The sequence below is a fragment of the Limulus polyphemus genome, unplaced genomic scaffold, assembly GCF_000517525.1.
Source record: "Limulus polyphemus unplaced genomic scaffold, Limulus_polyphemus-2.1.2 Scaffold413, whole genome shotgun sequence".
NCBI lineage: Eukaryota > Metazoa > Arthropoda > Merostomata > Xiphosura > Limulidae > Limulus > Limulus polyphemus.
Window position 1 is genome coordinate 259700 of NW_013666023.1, and position 21707 is coordinate 281406.

General features: G+C 33.1%; 1 protein-coding gene across 1 annotated transcript in view; it reads right to left on the reverse strand.

Annotated features, from left to right (window-relative positions):
- LOC106458076 (transmembrane and TPR repeat-containing protein 2-like) overlaps positions 1-20412 on the reverse strand; it is a 266838-nt gene extending 246426 nt beyond the window's left edge. The window contains exon 1 of the mRNA XM_022384204.1: positions 20249-20412. The gene's annotated coding sequence lies outside the window, so the exon portion shown is untranslated. The remainder of the gene's footprint in view (positions 1-20248) is intronic.
- Positions 20413-21707: the final 1295 nt, after the last annotated feature.

The following is a 21707-nucleotide window of genomic DNA, read 5'->3' on the forward strand; positions in this document are numbered from 1 at the left end:
ACCAGTTTAACGTTGAATATTATTTATGATTTTAATTTTTCTGTACTTGGTGTCGAGTCATGCCTCGTTATGTGTCAGAAGTTATAAGGCGTCAAATTGTTCAGAAATGGCTTGAAGCAAACGGATTTTTTCAGAACAGTAGAGCACCCACATAGTACTGTATCCATAATTCAGAAACGTCACCGGAATAAGGAAATGTAGTTCCAGGAAAGTCTACTCGTAGACGCCGAAAAACCACTACCCGAGGTGACCGTGTTTTGATCAGGTTAACATGTCAAGGTCGAAAGAAGTCTTGCAACACCTTACGACAGTAATAGCATGAATACATTCATTCCAGGATATCCAGAAGAACAGTGAATAACAGACTAAACAAACAAGGTTATTCTGCATGATGTTACTTTCAAACCGATATTAACCAGAATTCACCGCCGCCACAGTGTCACTTGGGCAAGACGGCATGGCAACTTACAGTTAGAACCTTGGCGACATGTCATATTTTCAAATGAATCCTGTTTCTGGCTTGATAAAGCTGACGGTAAGATTCGTGATCGTCGTTTGCCTGGAGAACAGATGAGGGACGATTGTCTTTCCCACAGAGAACAAACAGAAGGTGGTGCAGTACATGTTTGGCAGCTATTCATCATGATGGAAAATCTACTCTACATATCCTCCAGGAAAACATCAATGGCGCCTCCTACAGGCATCACATGGAGACGATATTTCTGCCATATGCTAGAGCAAGGTTTGGCAATGACTTTGTTTCAGAATGACAATGCCACTGTCCACTGTGCACGTATTGTACAGGATTATCTCGATTAGGAGGCGTTACAAGATTGCTATGGCCAGCATAGTCTCCAGATTGTAATTCCATTGAGAACTGTAGGCCAGAATTGAGCCGGAAAAATGCTAACCATGACTCTAAACCAGCTACTGTAGCTGAGTTGTATCGCCTTCTAGTGACAAAGTGGGATTAAGTCACGGTGGATTACATCAAGAACCTCATTAAAATTATGCACGTAGCCTTGTGGAGGTTATTAAAGTACGAGGATGAGCAACCAAATACTGAATGTTTAATATGAACTGATATAAGATTACAGACGCTATACATATTAATTTTATGTTATATTTTGTCATTATATACGTTTTGGTAAGGTTTTATTGTGATAGGTGAAATGCTGAATAACACATTTTTCTACAGGTGTCTGATAAAATTGTTTGCTGTTGTGATAAATCGTTTATGATGTCCATAGAACCTGTCTCATTATACAAATTATATATTTAGACGTTTAAGATAACACGTATTTCTCAGTTTTACAGCGCTAAATGTATTTGTATTCCATTTTAATAATAATGATTTTAGTTGTTAAAGATACTCAAACATTTTGGCCAAGACTGTACTAGACTAGCAATAAACAGAAATGGAGTTGTATGGTGAAGTAACAATATGAAATGCTAGAATAGTAACAAACACAAACGGAGTTGTATGGAGAAGCAATAATATGAAATGCTAGTATAGTAATAAACACAAGGCCCGGCATGGCCAGATGGTTAGGGCACTCAACTCGCAATCTGAGAGTCGCGGGTTCGAATCCCCGTCCCACCAAACATGCTCGCCCTTTCAGCCGTGGGGGCGTTATAATGTGACGGTCAATCCCACTATTCGTTGGTAAAAGAGTAACCCAAGAATTGGTGGGTGGTGATGACTAGCTGCCTTCCCTCTAGTCTTACACTACTAAATTAGGGACGGCTAGCGCAGATAGCCCTCGTGTAGCTTTGCGCGAAATTCAAAAACAAACAATAAACACAAACAGAGTTGTATGGAGAAGCAACAATATGAATTCTAGTATAGTAACAAACACAAACAGAGTTGTATGGAGAAGCAACAATATGAAATGCTAGTATAGAAACAAACACAAACGGAGTTGTATGGAAAAGCAACAATATGAAATGGTAGTATAGTAACAAACAGAAACGGAGTTGTATGGAGAAGCAACAATATGAAATGCTAGAATATTAACAAACAGAAACGGAGTTGTATGGAAAAACAACAATATGAAATGCTAGTATAGAAACAAACACAAACGGAGTTGTATGGAGAAGCAACAATATGAAATGCTAGTATAGTAACAAACACAAACGGAGTTGTATGAAGAAGCAACAATATGGAATGCTAGAATAGTAACAAACACAAACGGAGTTGTATGGAGAAGCAACAATATGAAATGCTAGTATAGTAACAAACACGAACGGAGTTGTATGGAAAAGCAACAATATGAAATGCTAGTATAGTAACGAACGGAGGTATACAGCTCTACAGCTATATTAAATTATAAACTAAGAAACTATATGATACTAGTAGAATATAGATAAACAAAATTAAGATATACACTGTAGCACACTAATAATGATTAACCAACGGAGAAATTTAACATAACGGCAATTTGAAACTACTAGACTTGTGACAAACACTACAGGAGTTAGTGTTATTATGTATAATAGTGTGGTTAGCTTATTCTGATGAAATTAATCTGATTTCAACGTTGGTAGTTATGATTTGTTTGATAAAAATCCATTTGTACTCGTGATTTTTAAAACGTAGAAAATGTCCGCACGATCTGAGAACTTCGGTACGCTTATTAATTTATAAGGCCGGGCAAAGATTTTAGCGTGCCAGGATTGTGAATCCGGGGATTCATGTTTCAGAACCTGTTGCCGCAAAAAACGCGCAACCCAGTTTCAGGCAATGGGTGCATTATAAGATTGACAGTCAAATCCTACTATTCGATAAGATCAGAGTAGCTCAAGAGTTGGCGGTGGGTGATATTAATCAGCTTCCTCGCCTCTAGTCTATCAGCTTAAAATTAGAGACGGCTGAGTTCAAATAGCCCTTATCTTTCTGAGACAAACAAATAGTTACTTATATCAACTTGCGACGTTTTTGCTCTCTTCTATTGTTCAGATAGCGGTAACCTACTTTATACGTACTTACGGTAAACCTTGGTGGTTCTTCATTTCTTACACATAAAGAATTTTTGAAAACTTACTATAGTTATATTATTCAGTAACATGAGCTATAATTATCTTGAAACTGTGTTCCAACAGTAGTACAAGGCTTTTAGGAGAATCCAGTTTGTTGCTCTCGACGCCAATGTGTGGTTCATTACACTAAAAAAATGTGTCACTGTAGTATATTAATGTTGTTATTACATTATATATTAAAATATTCACAGAATATATTGTAATCAAGTTCATATGTTTGCGTGCTGCACATAGTTACTATGTGCTTAAATATGCTTTTTTACACATATATTTATGTTGCTCGTGAGAGCTCCTACCAGTCCAATGGATCACATTTGGAAAGCTGAGTTCTCGTTAACAATGTAGCGTCCAAAAGAATTATTTATGTTTAGCTTATTGATCACATAAGCCTAATGAAGGTGCATGTGCTTCAGTGCAGTGAGAGTACTTAGTTCTAATGGATACACTGAGAGTCTGGTTCTTCTGCTTTCTCTGAGTGGTAAAATTATTTTGATACTTAGGACATTATAATACAATCCCTTTCCAGTGGAAGATAATAAACACTTTCAAAAACCAACAATGCATGTTAAAAACTAGTGAGTATCAACCGCACACACAAACGTGTAAGATTTTCGTTTTTTATTTATGTCATTCTTCAAACCCGTTAGTGTCAAACGAGAAGTGTATATTAGCATTAATGATTAATAGCTAGAAGCTCCTGTACACATCATGGTTGATTTTCTTTTACAATATCAGCAGCGTCAGGCAGTTCAGTTTAATGGGGTAGAACATTACCTGAGGCTAGCCTACGTCATCAGAAAACGGAATTATACTACTGGGAACTTGTATAAATTTAGTGCATGGTTTACTTGAAAATTAGAACTTACTGTGGATATTACCACCTTCTCTTTAATTACTTAGTTTAATACGTTTTCTTACTTAAACCGAGGAACATTTTTCGTTTGAGGAGCACTTCAGAACTCATAAGATTTATTGAAGCTTATCATTTCATATTTCCGTTGAGGAAAATTATATACCAAGCTCTACCATCGTTATTTACCATTCAAACGAATCGTGGCCCTAAGTGGCGGAGCTTCAACAATACACAATAAACTGTTTCACAAACCTGAAGAATATAAACATCGTTCAAAACTACTCGAATCTTGAACAATAGTACGAGCAGAAATAGTTTCTTTCTTTACAAACAAGTGTCAGTGTAATGTCAAATTCACACGAGAATTAACTCGTTGAGCCTTAGTCATTTAAATAAGAATAAAATGTTATATTTTCATTGTGTTTTATTTCATCCGCAATTTCAAATGTTTGGATAGTTTTGTAGTTTGAATAGAAAGATTTGATTACAAAAATATTTCCTAGAAATCCATAGGTTTATCAGCTTGGTGTGTATAGAAAAACAAGTCAAAATTGCTTCTCCTTTAGCATTCACTGGTGTCGAACTAGTAACGAACGGTTACAGTGATTGTTACTACGATGTGCTTGTAGTGTTCAAAGCAATGAAAACAGCACATTTAGTGTATTTTAATGTTTTACTAAATAGAATAACATTCATACGAAATACAGGTATCTCAGTAAATTAAAGTTTAGCGTGACACAATTCGGAACTTAGAAGACTTAGCTACTGCGGAAAATATTTATTCTGGCACACAGTGTAGGTACTTGGTGCTATAACTTGTTCTCCAGACGTCTAATCTGTTCAATATGTATACATCTTACAGCGTTACATTCCCATCAGCTCTAGTGGAATGTTTAGATAGTACGAGTTACTTTAGACCAACAAATCTCCAACTGAAGTATTAAAACATTTACCATATATTATGATTCTTACATTTTACAATAAAAATTAGAATATTTTCCAATAGAGCAGAGTCAATCCTATGATAAAGTTCCCAGGTTTCAGTAGAGATACCACGTTAGTAATCTGTGTTTTCCAAGAATAGGTTTAATAGTTATTGTGAGAGGCTTGTGCACACCACACTGCCTAAAAGCATTTATCTCCATGTTCTACTTCTTGACTTAAAAAGTAGGTATTTTAATTAGGTGTTTGGATAAGTTCTCAGTGCCGTCCGTAATTTTAAGAAATGTTAAACTCTGTTAGCTTCTTTCCTTAATTTTCGTGAATTTTAACAGCTAGTTTAAAATGTTATTCTTCAGAAAGTTCTGCTTAGTAACCTGGTGATAACAGAAAGATGATAAAGTAAAACAGTATAGTTTCGCTAAAATATTTTATTAAGTACCGGCCGCAATAAGTTTGTTTGTAGTGTAAGAATAAAATATAAGAATTAGTTTCTTCAATAGTAAACCTTGTATAGAGCCAGTCGCTCAGTCTTTTATTACCTACAGTAAGGATCTCCCACTCATTGATGACGCATGTACTAATTAAGCACGTAAAAAAAATTCCCACTCGGAATTTTATCAATCATGAAAACAGATGAGTTCCATTCTTACAGTTACTGCAGGTTTAAATACCAGTACGCTGTTAATAGAATGTAAGTAGACGTAACACTATATAAATAAATCTAACAGAACTATATACAAGATTACTGATGATAAAATGAAAACGATACTAGCAGTTAAAGTTCGGAGATAAAACTTTCAGTATATGTCACATACTACACTAAGATTTTGAATGCTTATCATATATTCATTTAATAAGAACTGATATGAAAACAGTATCAAATAATTCATGTCTCGAAATACAACTAGGCTATGAAATATTGTTTAAAGTCAATATTAAACAAGAAATATATATGAATATTTAAGTGATCAGAATTTGTTAAACAGTTTTCAAAGAATATGTTAATTTTAATAACCGTATAAAGGTTCAACTAAACCTTTCGTTTCTTTTTAAACACAAAGCTGCACAACGGTTTATCTATACTGTGATCACGGCTTCATAAGGGATCGAACAATAGACAGAAAATCCGTGTATAGCAATGTTTCAAAAACTCATGTGAAACCAGAGTCATAAGCTATAACTCTTACATACAAACCGTGTTAAACATTTTATATTCAGACCAAATTATATTAGTTACGTACTCTCGACGCAAATAGTTGAAAAAAAGAGAAAATCGGAAATAATAAGTTATCTGTTTTTAGTGGCTATTTCGGTTGTACGTAGCTTATTATGAAACGTTTAATTGAAACTAATGTACCTGAGTTGGCAGTATCAGAAAATATGAGAATAATGTAACATCAAGTGCAAGAAAATGTCGAAATTTTGATGGACACAGAAATAAGATACGCAATGCGAATTTTCATCAACACATATTAAAACTTTGTTATCAAAAATAAGATATGCAATGCGAATTTTCATCAACACATATTAAAACGTTGTTATCAAAAATAAGATATGCAATGCGAATTTTCATCAACACATATTAAAACTTTGTTATCAAAAATAAGATATGCAATGCGAATTTTCATCAACACATATTAAAACTTTGTTATCAGAAATAAGATATGCAAGGCTAATTTTCATCAACACATATTAAAACTTTATTATCAGAAATAAGATATGCAATGCTAATTTTCATCAACACATATTAAAACTTTATTATCAGAAATAAGATGTGCAATGATAATTTTCATCAACACATTAAAAATCTGTTTTCAGAAATAAGATATGCAATGATAATTTTCATCAACACATATCAAAACCTTGTTATCAGCTAATAACAATGAAACACATTATACTATATTCTTAAAGTGAAACAATAAGCATGAATGACGTAACTTAATAAAATAATGAACATGGTGTGTAGAGCAGCTAAAGAACAAAAATAAGAATAAGGGATATCATTCGGTCCTTAACATTAACTGAATATATAGGTTAAGTTTGAACAAGAAGTTTACGTTTTCATGTAAAGGCTCATGAGCAGAACTGCAAAGTGTTTTCAAGCTGTTCCGAGTCTGCTAGTAAATGTTTTTTATAGCTTCGTTTAAAATTTATAACTTTACGAAAGAATTAGGTATAATTAGATGGAAAATGTAAACCAGTCGTGTGAAGAAAGAGTCATTTATTTTGAAGTAAACAGATATGTATGTTGCTATTTGGTATGATAATGTTGTAAGGCTATGTTTTTAACTTAGACGTTTGATTTGTTGGTAGGTTTGGCGTCACATGATGATCGTGTGACTTTATGTGTGAAATTTCCTCTAAACTCTTAGAACAATTTCAGCAGTATAAAACGAGAGTTGGTCTAGAACAGGTGATTGTTAATTATTGAATCTATTAGGAAGTTTACATTGTGTGAACTTGTTAGTCAGCTAGTTAGTTCAGTTTGTGTTTCGGCGAAGAAACAGATACGAGAAACTTAGGAAGTAAGAGAAATTGCTGTGTTAACATCTAGTGTGAAGTTAGGCTTATCAATACTAGTCTGAAGTTAGGTTTATATATATTAACTTATAGAACTTGTAATTGAAGAACTAAAACACTTTCATTATCATTAAGTAGACTGGAGGTTTTTTTCCTAATTGTATCGAATAAGCCAAAAAAACTCGCCTAACAAAGAAACCGTTACAAAAATAAAATAGGCCGGACATCATAAAGCTTTTTATTAGTTTAGATCAAAACTACCGTTAGGAAGAAATTGCCTTACTTAGGTCTGTGTTACAAAGCGTTATGCCCCCCCCCCCAGTGGCACAGCGGTATGTCTGCAGACTTACAACGCTAGAATCCGGGTTTCGATACCCGTGGTGGGCAGAGCACAGATACCCAATTGTGTAGCTTTGTGCTTAATTACAAACAAACAAACAAAGCGTTATAACTACGAATTGATGTTGAAAATTTATACGTTATCTTACGAAAATGAAACTGCTCCTCACTTAGTGCTCACGCTTTTCACTACATATTTCTGGAATATGAATGTGAATATTTTATTCAATAAATATCTATAATCGTAAAAGCAGTATCAGTCGTCATTTCTTAATAAAAATGATTTTAATAGGTAATATATATTACCTTGAGACGTAACCATGAAATGGTGAAATAAACTGGAAAATGGCCAGATTTGTATAAGTAATTAAGTTTACATTTTAAACCATTACATTGTTTTTTATTTTTTACAAAGTACTAAACAACTGACAATAAGTTGAATAACAAAGAATATATGTTTGAATTTCGATCGACCTCTCTAAGCAAATCCCCATTCTAAATTCTATACGTATGAAAACTAAACCGATTTCTAGAAGTAATGATTTGACAGAAGTTCGAGTGTTTAAAAATAACGTACTTTAAAACAATCTAATTATTAAGAGTTGTTCTTCGAAAAGTTACGAAACTCACACGTATATATACAAGACTTATGAACGTCAGAAAGTTTCTTCAAGATATTTAGTTGAAAAGGTGTCTGTAATACAGAAAAACTAAAGATCGATTTTTACACTGTTCGCTAATTGTTGTCTCGTCTTCTGTATGCGTGTGCGTAAAGATTTATTCAATCTGTATTAATAAGAGCTAATTTTGTCTAACTATGGTCGTCAAAATGTAGTCCACTGGACATTACTCTCACCAGATGTTACTATATTAAAGCGATGCACAATGCTAAAATTCTGCTGAGATAATAACAAATGTGAAGGCGTTATACCCATTGTTCTGAGTTCTAAAGGCATCATACACATTGTTCTGAGTTCTCAAGGCGTCATGCATTTTGTTCTAAGTTCTAAAGGCATCACACACATTGTTTTGAGTTCTCAAGCTATTACACACATTGTTCTGAGTTCTCAGGTCATCACACACATTGTTCTGAGTTCCCAAGGCATCTCACACATTGTTCTGAGTTCCCAAGGCATCTCACACATTGTTCTGAGTTCTCAAAGCGTCACACACATTGTTCTGAGTTCTTAAGGCATCTCACACATTGTTCTGAGTTCTCAAAGCGTCACATACATTGTTCTGAGTTCTCTTGTTCATAGGATAAAAGACAAATAGAAAGTTGCTACAGGTAATCATGGGTGTTTCTCTCAATCATTAAACTGTGCAAAAGACAGATCTAATTACTTGCAAATGTGCACTAACTATTCTTCTGGTCATTCCCATCTCATTTTTATCAGTATAAACGTGTAAATTATATTGTTTTCGTACTTCCTATAGAGTTTAACAACATGTTCTGAAGTTTTAAAACAAAGAAATGTCCTCTCTATAAACGAGTTCTTTATAACATTTACATTAACGTGGAAGCTAATTTCGATGATGATTTTGTATTAAATCTATCGTAAAATGTTTTTGACTAGATCATGAAGAATAGTTATTTTGGCTATAGCCATCTTTTTCAAGCGCATTTTGAAAGAATGTTAAACGGTTGCTTTCTCCAAAAATATACAAGTTTTGTACATCCTATATATACTGTCTACACTGCTTGATGAACGTGATCAAAACATTAGACACCCTCTGTCCATGGTAGACGTTCACTCTACTAGATTCAGATACAAGTGTGACATTTTGTGGCGTCACACAGTCGCGAATTAACCGAAAACATTCTTCGTGGCATATCAGTTCCAATTCTCAGATATGTGAAGTAAAGTAGGGACAAGTTAGTGTCTTATCTGTGTAGTAATTTGCATAAAGTATTGTCATACATGGAAACCGACGATGTAGCTTGCTTTTAAAGTAATTTTCCATGCCATTGTTTTTTGGCTAATATAAATTGTCATTTCTATCCTTCTTAACTTTCTTTCAGAGTAAGTTCAAACATATTGAAAAATATTGGTTTAAGGCAGATACATTTTATCACCCTGGAAATGGTTGGTTGATAAATGCTGTAACGCTTCTAAGCTCTTTATTTAAAATGCTGTAACGTTACAGCATTTTAAATAAACAGCTTAGAAGCGTTACAGCATTTTAAATAAACAGCTTAGAAGCGCTTCTAAGCTGTTTATTTAAAATGCTGTAATGCGCTTCAGCGGTTTATATATAACAGCATATGTATTCCGTTGTCCCTAACTTCGGTTATGAATTAATACTACATTGAAAAACTGATGAAATATTCCTTAACACCAGAGTTGTTCTGCAAAAGAAAAGTAAGTTACTATTGTGCATGAGCAGAAATTATATGATGTTGTGTTTCTGTTTCTCAGAATATAGTTATGAATCTCACCTATCTATTGGATTCGGTTTTTCTTTCTAACAGACTCCTAGTTTTCAATCGTTGAGAGTTTTATATATATAAAGTCTGTATATATAATTTCAGAAATTTCGAGTTTGGTTTAAGAATAAAGCGATATGGTAATAACTGAAAATTGTATGGAATATGAATATGGCATTTTACCTGTTAGGATATCCTATGTCAAGTGTTAAACCACTATGACTAGTTAATGATTACTGCTCAATAACTGAAGCAGTGGTTTTTCGAAAAGAACGTATATATATCCATGAAAGTATTATGTACACACCAAGACAAGGACATATATTATTTATGAAAATATTATGTACACTCCTAGACAAGAACATATATATTCATGAAAGTATATGTATACACCTAGACAAGAACATATATTATTTATGAAAATATTATGTACACACCTAGACAAGAACGTATATATTCATGAAATATTATGTACACACCTAGACAAGAACGTATATATTCATGAAAGTATTATGTACACACCTAGACAAGAACGTATATATTCATGAAAGTATTATGTACACACCTAGACAAGAACGTATATATTAATGAAAGTATTATCTACACACCTAGACAAGAACGTATATATTCATGAAAGTATTATCTACACACCTAGACAAGAAGATATATATTCATGAAAGTATTATCTACACACCTAGACAAGAACATATATTATCCATGAAAGTATTATGTACACACTTAGACAAGAACGTATATATTCATGAAAGTATTATCTACACACCTAGACAAGAACGTATATATTAATGAAAGTATTATGTACACACCTAGACAAGAACATAAATTATCCATGAAAGTATATGTAAACACCTAGACAAGAACGTATATATTCATGAAAGTATTATCTACACACCTGGACAAGAACATATATTATCCATGAAAGTATTATGTACACACCTAGACAAGAACGTATATATTCATGAAAGTATTATCTACACACCTGGAAAAGAACATATATTATCCATGAAAGTATTATGTACACACCTAGACAAGAAGGATGTGTCCATGAAAATATTATGTAGGCACCTAGTTAGAGAAGAACTCATATATAACAACGAAATTATTCTATATACATGCCTAGACAAGAACGTATGTACATACGAGAGAATTCTATATATACAGCTAGACAAAAATGTGTATATAACTACGAGTGTATTCTATATGTGCGTTTATACAAATATATATATATATATATATGTATATCATCACAAAATTAATGTTATTATACATACATTTAAACCAGTACTCCAAACTGTATTATGTTGTATACTGATATGGCTGTGCAACTGGAAATACGAACTAATTATTGTTGTTGAAATACGTTTTTTAGTGGTTTTAATCATTTCACGTATTTAATATCGAAAGCATCTCTCCGATTCCTGTTCTCGTTTTTCTGTACCCTGATTTCAGCTGCGTAAGGAACGTAAAAGCAGTTGAAGTCTTTGGCTTTTTGGCAGCACTTTAATGTAATGCAACAAAAACACACTAAATAATGGACCTTTCTTTGTTATGACTTATAAATGATTCACAACACCAATTTGTCTTCAGCATAAAGTTGGCCATACCTTCAAAGCATTATTACACTGGACAACAAGAGCTTTGCTACTGAAGAAAACTCAAGGGATTTGGTGTAATTCAATGGTGCCGATATCAACAATGTCGTCAGAATTTGTCCATCACATCTAGAGTTTGAGTTATTGTGATATCACAATATTTTATCAGCTCTATGTGAAATACCATGCAATCAACTTAGTAGAACAGATTTATACTGTGAAATTAAGTTTACTTGGACAGTTTAATGGTTAAAACGCATACATTTTTTTATAATTTCAAACATTGACTGTATTGTATTGGTGTAATCTTCCAAACAGGTTGTTCATATATGCTATTTGTTCTCGATATAAGTGTAGCGAATTGGACTACTTTTGTGGAAAATATATTACAGTTTTACGAAGGAAAACCATCACACTCAAGGTAAAAGTAGCTTAATATCACTATTTTGGGTGTAATATTTGTGACCAAGATAAAATTAGGCTCCAAATGTGTGTTGTACAGTTTGAACATCTGGCTTGACACAGTGGCTGAATAAAAAAGAGAACAAGCATGCCATGATATGGCGTGAGCCCAAATATCATCTAACTGACTATTATTTTTGCATGACTAATGTTTCTGGACATTGATGCACGAATAAATAATACATTAAATATCCAGATATTGCATCTGCGATGAAGCCAGTACCTCATGGGGATTGTCTTCCAGTGCCACATCCACCTACAAATTGGGAAACAGAAGAGTTATTCTGAGAGAAAGACAATGAATAATCTTCATCCTCTTCATCTAGTAATTCTATTCCTATGGCACCTCAACAAAACCTGCTTCATCTGATCACACAAGGAAAGCTAAATGATTTGATTCGTAACTTGTTGTTATTTTCACGATATATAAGAATACTAGAGACGATCAGTAATTTTCAACATGATTTTCAGAATCAGTATCGTCAAGAAAAAGTTGAATTTTTTTCCTAGTAGCTGAGAGAGTTTTTTTTGTTTCCAGGTGTCACTAATAGCACTCCTGTTACAGATCTTGGTGAAAAAAATGTTTGGACATTATTTTGAACTATTCACAATACCCAGGACTTAAAAAAAAGTTTAACATACCTTGAGAAGCGACAAAATCATTAAATGTATCAGTTTTTAAGCTTTGCAGACTGGAGGATTGAAATCATGTGTACAAAAAAGAAAAAGACTGACACGCTCTAGGACAACGACAACAGAAATATTTTAGTCAATCCAATGTGATGTTTTGGTTTATGCCTTTCTCAAGGGAGAGTTATAGCATCACATACAAATATTGTGTGTTAATTGTTCTTTTTCCTAAACAAAACTCTTAAAAGTTTGGGTGCTTAGAAGTATTATTCAGGCAGACCACCTTGTTGTAAATCTGGTAAAATTACTTATGTTTATCATGAAACTATGGTAACGAGCTTTCTACTGAAATATTTGTACAATGAATGTATAATATCTATTAGAAAAGATGCTATTAAAACCAAACACATCATACGAAATATATAACCAGAGCTAGAAATAACAACCTAGAAACATCTCACTCCAACCTACCAAGCAAAGCATATTAAAAATGGACCAAACAGGAAAAAATTTCTTTTCGTGAGACTTGGTAGGATAAAATAAAAAAAGTGAATATGAATGCTATTTTTTGTGTGTAAACAGACGGTATCAGACAGTTGTTTTCTCTGGATATAAGTTAATCTTATTATTCTATTAATCAACCTCGAGTTAGTTTTTATTTTAGGAGTTATCATCGGACTTGTACAGCGAAGCTGGATAATGGAACGTGAATAACATTCCTTATAAAACCATGATGTAAGTCACTTTGTTCAAAAAGCCAAGATATTTGTAACTTGTTTACAAAACCATAATGTTTGTCATTTTTTTATAAAACCAAAATGTTTCTAACTTATTTACAAAACCAGAATGTTTGTCTTTTTTTATAAACCACGATGTTTCTCACTTGTTAATAAAACCACGATGTTTATCACTTGCTTGTGAAACTACAATGTTTGTAACTTATGTACAAAACCACAATGTTTGTCATTTCTTAATAAAACCACTATGTTTGTCACTTGTTTATAAAACTACGATATTTGTCACTTGCTTATGAAACTACAATGTTTGTAACTTATGTACAAAACCAGAATGTTTGTCACCAGTTTACAATACCACGATCTTCAGCACATGTTTGTAAAACCAAGATGTTTGTCACTTGTTTATAAAATCACAATGGTTGTCATTTATTTATGAAACCACGATGTTTGTCACTTGTTTATAAAATCACAATGTTTTCCACCAGTTTAAAATACCACAATGTTTGTCGCTTGTTTCAAAAACCACAATGTTTGTCACCTGATCGTAAAATCACATTGTTTCCAAGACCACAATGTTTATCATTTATCATAACATTGTACATAAGAAAATCATAGCGTTCAGTGATAAGATTATTAAACGATAATTGGTTCTTAATTTCTGATTAGTGGAGTATTGGTATGTCAGAGATTGTACACTGTTAGTGCTGTACAGTGATATCGATTATAAGCACACACAGTAACATCCAAATAAAAAGTTTAATAATATCCAAACTAATCAGCTTGAAATGTCTACGTTTAAAGATATCGGTTGTCTACTAATTCATTTTATATCTATATTTACGTTGTGTTGTTAGAGATTATAGAAAATCTTTATTGAATAACATTGTTTATTCTTGCCTTATCTAAATAATCAGTTTTATAAAACACACATATTTTTGTCAAGTCAGCTTCCTGTCTCTTTTGCACAGTTTACATACACAACTATAGGGAAAGATAATTTACTCACTAGAAAAGCACTTACATGGAGATAATGGTATTTTGAACAACACAATATGACCACCACGGCGTGTAGTGATACTTCACATGGCTAAACACAGGCTAGATACGCGTTGAGAGACGGCAAATAGCACGTGGAATGCGCGGGAACAGACACGTTCTTTGTGGCAGTGCCAAGTCCGCACAATTGGTCTAATTTACGCTGAATCATCAGCTACATGGTTCAGGAGCGCTTAGTCGAGCGCTCCTTTGTTCTGTTCGACTTAGTAAACGAAACGCTGCGCAATTAGATTACAATGTCTAACGGCACAAGGATCACTTGTTCAACCGCTAAAAACTGACCAGTAGGTTTGTAGAGCTTATCGCAAGATTGTATTTAATCACGGCGAAGAAAGAACGCTATAATAATACATTTTTTCCGCTAACAAAGAATAATACACGGTACTATGTGCTGAGCAGCATGCCGTGAAAGCTGATAAAAATTCTACGGGCGCACTTTTTTTTTCCTGTTTAATTCAGACTATGATGCGTGAATAAACAAAATAACAACAACAAAAACGGTGAATACAGAGTTATGTCTGTACTAATATTGTCCAACCATGAAAGGAAAATTATTCAATTCATTATTAAACATGAAAATATGCCTTCATAACTCCTACTAAACTATTGAGGGGTACTACAAATATTCATTATTAAACATGAAAATATGCCTTCATAACTCCTGTTAAACTATTGAAGGGTACTACAAATATTCATTATTAAACATGAAAATATGCCTTCATAACTCCTATTGAACTACGGAAGAATATTAAAAGTATTTATCATCAAACATAAAAATATGCCTTCAATACTCCTACTAAACGACTGAAGGATACTGAAAGTATTTATTATTAAACATAAATATGCTTCCATAACAATTACTGAACTACGGAAGTACACGAAAAGTATTCATTATTAAACATAAGTATGCCTTCACAACATCTACTGAACTACGGAAGTATACCAAAAGTATTCGTTGTTAAACATAAAAAATATATCGTCACAATTCCTACTGAACTACGGAAGGATATCGAGAGTATTCATTGTTAAACATCAAAATATTCCTCTATAACATCTACTGAACTACGGAAGTATACCAAAAGTATTCATTATTAAACATAAATATGCCATCATAATTCCTACTGAATTACGGGATGATACATAAATTATTCATTATTAAACATAAATATTCCTTTATAACTCCTACTGAACCGTGTAAGGATACAAAAAGCAGTCATTATAAAACGTAGAAATATGTCTTCATTACTCCTACTGAACTGTATCTATCGTTAAACATATATAAATACATCTTCATTGTTCTTAATAAATCACAGAAAGATAGTTAAATTATTCAATATAAAATATACGGAAATTGTTCTTAGTAAAATCAATGATTTTTGTCATAAATACAGTTTGAGTGTTGTACATGTAAGGTGTTTCACATTTGCTCTAATCGGGCTAATATAATTGTTGTAGAAGAGAGAATTTATCAAATCTGTGAGAATAAATGTTCACTTTCTGCAGAGTAGCTGCGATAACTTGTCACGAGACAGTAGTTATAGACAGCAACAACTTAAATAAGCTCTGGATTTAGTCAGGACAGTTACACAAATTTCGTCATCCAAATTGAAAGTGCAATCTGTGCATTGTTAATAAAAAGATATATATATATATATAGTTTTTAGATGCACTCGAACGTGAAGGAGTTACTAGAAATCTTTCAGTTAACTAAAAAGGGAAAGTAGAAGTGTAATTCTGAATAAAAAACTCGATAAATCCCTGAGACCTCCATCGATCTGCCATTGACGTTACATATAAGAGTCTTGGACCAACACAAGAAAATGAGTAAATACTTTGAAACCAAAAGTGCATTTCAATTACTTTTAGCATTAAAGTAGCTTTCATATACAATAAAGAAACTAAATGTCCTTTTTTATGTTCAGCTGTTTTTGAAAGGTTATCTATAATCAGATTCAGCATCTGTTAAACAGACCCTGAAGACACAGTCGTAAAGGACTATTTCCAACAACGACTTAGAACTTATGGTTAAGAAAACATTAATTCAGAAACAAAAAGTGACGCGAAAATGTTGATTATAAGAAAAGTTATCTGAAATTAAGAAACATTGACTCACGTCAGGGATTAGGCTCCTTAATTAGAATTTACCTTAACTGTTCTCCAGGGGGTATCATAAGATTGTCCATAATGAACGCACATGATATAAGGACGGGTTGTGCGGTGTTACCATAAAAATTCTCCTTTAAATTCTAATATGTTGTTTACCATTGTATTATGAATGTTAAAAATAGTTTTAATTTTGAGTATGATATTTTACGTTTTTCGACAATGATGACTTGTATATAGCCAATAACGTCCATGTATTACGACGTTCTTAAGGATTTCTAGGTCTTTGTAAAATGATAATGATACAGAGCTATATAATTAAAATTCAATTTAAGCTAGTGAACAACCCACAGCTTAAATACGTTAACTTTCTGTTCCCTATAATCACCATCTACTCTAGTTTCAAAACTTCGAGGTTGCTTATGTAATATAATGGGAATAATTATCTATGTTGATGAAACTACTATAAATTTAATTTAAGTTCCAAAGCTTTGTTTTTTTCCCGTTATCTTCATATGTTAGATCTAATCAGGAGTTTACCTCGAGTATAAATAAAACTATAACCAGAAATAGGTGTTTATTCTCCTCAATAATTATTTTCCAGAATCTCATTATGTCCAAGTAAGACGTTCTCAATCTTAATGTGTATCATTAAACATTGTTACCTCTCTACAATTGTTTATGTAGTCTATGATTGATATCATTAAACATTGTTACCTCTCTACAATTGTTTATGTAGTCTATGATTGATATGAAGTAGGAGCTTCACTAAGTTACTATAATATTAAACTATTAAATGACATCGTTAGACAACCTGTGGTTCAAATGATACTTAAACTATTTGTACGATACTACCCAAAATACAATTCAGAAACCTTAATACTCGAACTATTAGCACAAAATTTATTCCAAGGATTGATAAAATATTACTTTAAGTATCCAATAATAATAAGCAGACAATAACTTTTTAGCTAAAATCTCGGGCAAATATTACTTAACTAAGAATTATAGCATTACATCAACTACCTGCTATAAATCTACATCTATCATTAACTATCGTTGCTAGGAATTAGGTAGGGATGTGTTTGGAACCCTATATATGTGTCCTGAACTTTCTCCTATACGACATTTTTCTGCTTACGTCATTTTGTTTTACATCATTCAACAATCTTGCTATACAAATATACTTCTTCGTTAAGAATCATGACATGATCCTTCAGCCATAATTCAATCCGTAGCAGTCAGTGTTGCACTGTCAGAGAGTCGGAGATTGATCATGAACCAAATACTTATGGGTGCCAAACATGTCGTCCATGGTGACAAGGCTCGTATCTGCGACGACACACCACTTTATTAGCATATGCAAAGCATTCTTATAAATTGCGATTGACTCTATGTATAACACCCTATGAGAGTTATAATTAAAATGTTGCTCAATCATTGCTTCTCTGCTAGACTTTAACTGTCGTTGTTGATATCGAAATAAACCCAGTGAAAATATCTTAAGACTTTAAGTTCTATTTTGGAGTATAGGTTTTAATTTATTTTCAGTGATTTTTGAGGATTTTACGACTAAACGTATTGCCGTCTATGCGTTTCTATTTCTTTCCACAGATTTGTCTCTTTATAATTATACATGGAATTTGTCATTTTGAAATAAACGTTTCCCGATCCAACTCTTTGTAATTGTTTAGTGAGGTTTAATTACGCGTTGACCACAGTAAACTTTGATCCAGTTTCTCATATTTAGTTTTATTTTAAGGTATTAAAGTAGTAGCAGTTGTTTCTTATGAATTGCAAAGCTACACAAAGCCATCTGTGCTCTGTCCACCCGGTTTCTAGCAGTATAATTCCGCGGACATACTGCTGTACCACTGGGGGGCAAAACAGTAGTAATACTTAATACTTAAATACACCATTTCGAGTAGTAATACTACTAGTGTAATAATAGTGTACTCAGTGATTAAAGTGGATTTTTTAAAGAAATGGAACTCCATTTTGTGATCCACTTTGTAGTAGCAGCAGCGTGAATTTCAGCGTGGCTCATTCAGAAGACCAGAAACTCTAATGTCCTGAATCCTTTAGAGACGGAATGCCGTTCCGGACGTTCCGTTCTAAGTTAACCTCTGATTGTGCTTATGAAGATGTATATATTATGTATAACTTATATACGATGAATGATTTAAGTATCGAATCATCAGATTCATGGTTACTCCGAGTTTAATTAATGGTGCATGTGTTCACAGAACTTCTAATCAGCTTTATATGAATCTTGGCAAATTTATAAATTCACTTATTACATACACTTAGATAAATGAAAAATAGATATTACAGAACCAAGAATATTTTTTTTTTTTACGGAGCTGACTTGGTTAATTTCAGGCCTCACTTTGTGTCGTATGAGCAAGCTTTCTTTCATATGGAGACCCTGTTGATCACTTATTACTCTAAAAATAAGATTAATTAAAGTTATGAAACATTGTTATCGCTTTTGAAAAAAGTATGTAAAAATAAACATATACAGAGTGTAGTACTTATTTAGACGCGCGATCTTCTAATCTTTTATAACGAAAGAGTTTTTTGATACTATTTTATAGTTTTTGCGAATATATTTAACGCTAATGTTCTCCTCACTTTGCGTTGGTATGAATCTCACAAAATATACGATAAACCAAAAATACTTATACTTCATTTTAGTGTTCCATAAAACGTACCAATTCTGAACAAAGCGCATACTTATATTGAAGTATATGATACTTTGCAAATAAACGGTAAATACAACAATAAAGGAACAGTATAAGTGTCTCTCAAAAAAATTAAAACCTTATTCAATTATTGAAAATATATATCTCACGCCAGGCGTGGAGTTTAATGAATAATAAACAGAAGCATTTCATCATCTACCTAACAGGATAAAGCTCAAATACTTTAGTGTATATAATATCAAAGAAATAAATCTTTTAAATTTTCAATAATGACGGTATTTTGGAGTACTACGGTGGTCATTTATCAAAAGCGGAACACGCACAGTTCCCGAGTTGTCGGCTTGCTGACTTTACTACTCCAGCGCATGAAATTCACGTCAGCATGTAGAGCAAAGGAGAAATATCGAGAACAAAACCAAAGGCTTTGAGGGCGCTTTCGTTCAATAAATCCCTAGAAGTAAAATAGGTTTTATCTTGTGTAAATTGTAGCCTAACATTGTCACCGTCACGATCCCTAATAAATCAAAGGTTTTGACTCAATGTTCACTATCAAGTGAATCAGGATTAAAAGTGGTATAATATCGTATTTTCTGTTAACTGTTTATTTAGGTATCTTTCACTGTTATAAATGATCTCAAAGACAACGAATGAGCCAACTCAGTCCTGAAGTTTAGAGATATCAAGGCTTATTAAAACTTTAGTAATATTGATGTGGATCTCCTAATTAAGATAAATTAAGTTTTAGTTTTGTTTACTCTGACTATGCAGCCGTGTTGGAATAAGCAAATGGTGAACACTGTTGTAACAAAACCGCAAGGCCTTACCTCGTTTCAATGCAGCTGAGCGCCACCGGCTTGTGATGTCTTCCTTTCGTACTATGTCGTCAGCAGAGAGCAGCAAGAGGCAGGTTGGACAGTGTACAACGTATGCCAACATACGACACTGCCTGATCTCTGGCCGTTCGACTGTTGCCACGATTCTGACCCATCTGATCTGGCGATCGCTTAGCGCTGACAGCTTGTATGTCGCGATACAGAAAGCATCGCCCTCTAGTGGCAATAGGAAACATATTTTCTTAAATAATTGACATAACATGATGCAAGTCCCGTCAAAGATGGTTAACTTTGCTCTCGGTTTAGACGAAATCCCCACCAATGGCACAGCGGTATGTCTGCAGACTTATACGCTAGAAACTGGGTTCCGATACCCGTGGTGGACTGAGTACAGATAGACCTTTGTGTGGCTTTGCTCTTAATAACAAACAACAACTTTAGACAAAAAGAAGAATAATATACAACTTTCTCAAAAAAATTTCTGTTCAACTGAAACATTGTCAAAGTCATAAAATATTTATAAAATGCATTTTGTACATAAAAAATGTGTTCATTACAAGAGAAATTAACCTTCATGATCTAACTAAATGCCTATAGGCATTTTGGGTCAAAACATGGACCACAGACGAGATTAAATCTCTCTTCACAACTACATGAACGTAAAAATGTCACATAAATAAAGAACCCCACTCAAATAAATGAAGAAGTGTCCAGCTCTGACGGCCAACTTGTTTCCACTTACTGCAATGTGCAGGTGAGAATCTCTAAGGAAGAATGCTGATTGTAAATCACACATTAAAAGCACAAGTTTGGCGATTACATTTTAAAGCGCTTCTATGTTATTTATAAGAGTAAAGTATGATAAGGGCTAATTTGATTTTGTATATTAACGCTTGAAACATAAGTATATCTAAAAAGGACCACATTAAAAAGGCTTAACATGTTTATCACCAGCGGTTCTAGCATTTTCTTATCGTTGCGAAATATTCGCCAAGAAATTCCACCGTGTCATTGATTAACAGTAACGTTTTTTAAATTAGTTTAGAAATGAATATAAAACATTAGGTATCATAATAAATGATTGTATATGCTAATTTTTTATATTTCTGAAACAGCAGATCAATGCATCCTTTGACAACTATTCGTTTGCATAAAGAATATAAGTTTCAAAACGTTTCTGAGCCGGATATCGTATTACAATGCAGAGGATTAAATGACAGGCAACATTGCTGTTACCAGTTGATCTCCCATTTATTTCATTAGTTTCAGAGGAGAATAAAAAAGCTAATGTATTTACTGCTCTGATTTAATTATATCGGTTTCACCAGGCAAATAACAATAAAGAAGTTAATATCTAATTGGGAAACTTGATCTGCAAGAAAAAAGTCCATTAAGTTTCAATCACATCGACACTTATTTGATATCAGGATGACACAACGGTTGGTTGTCT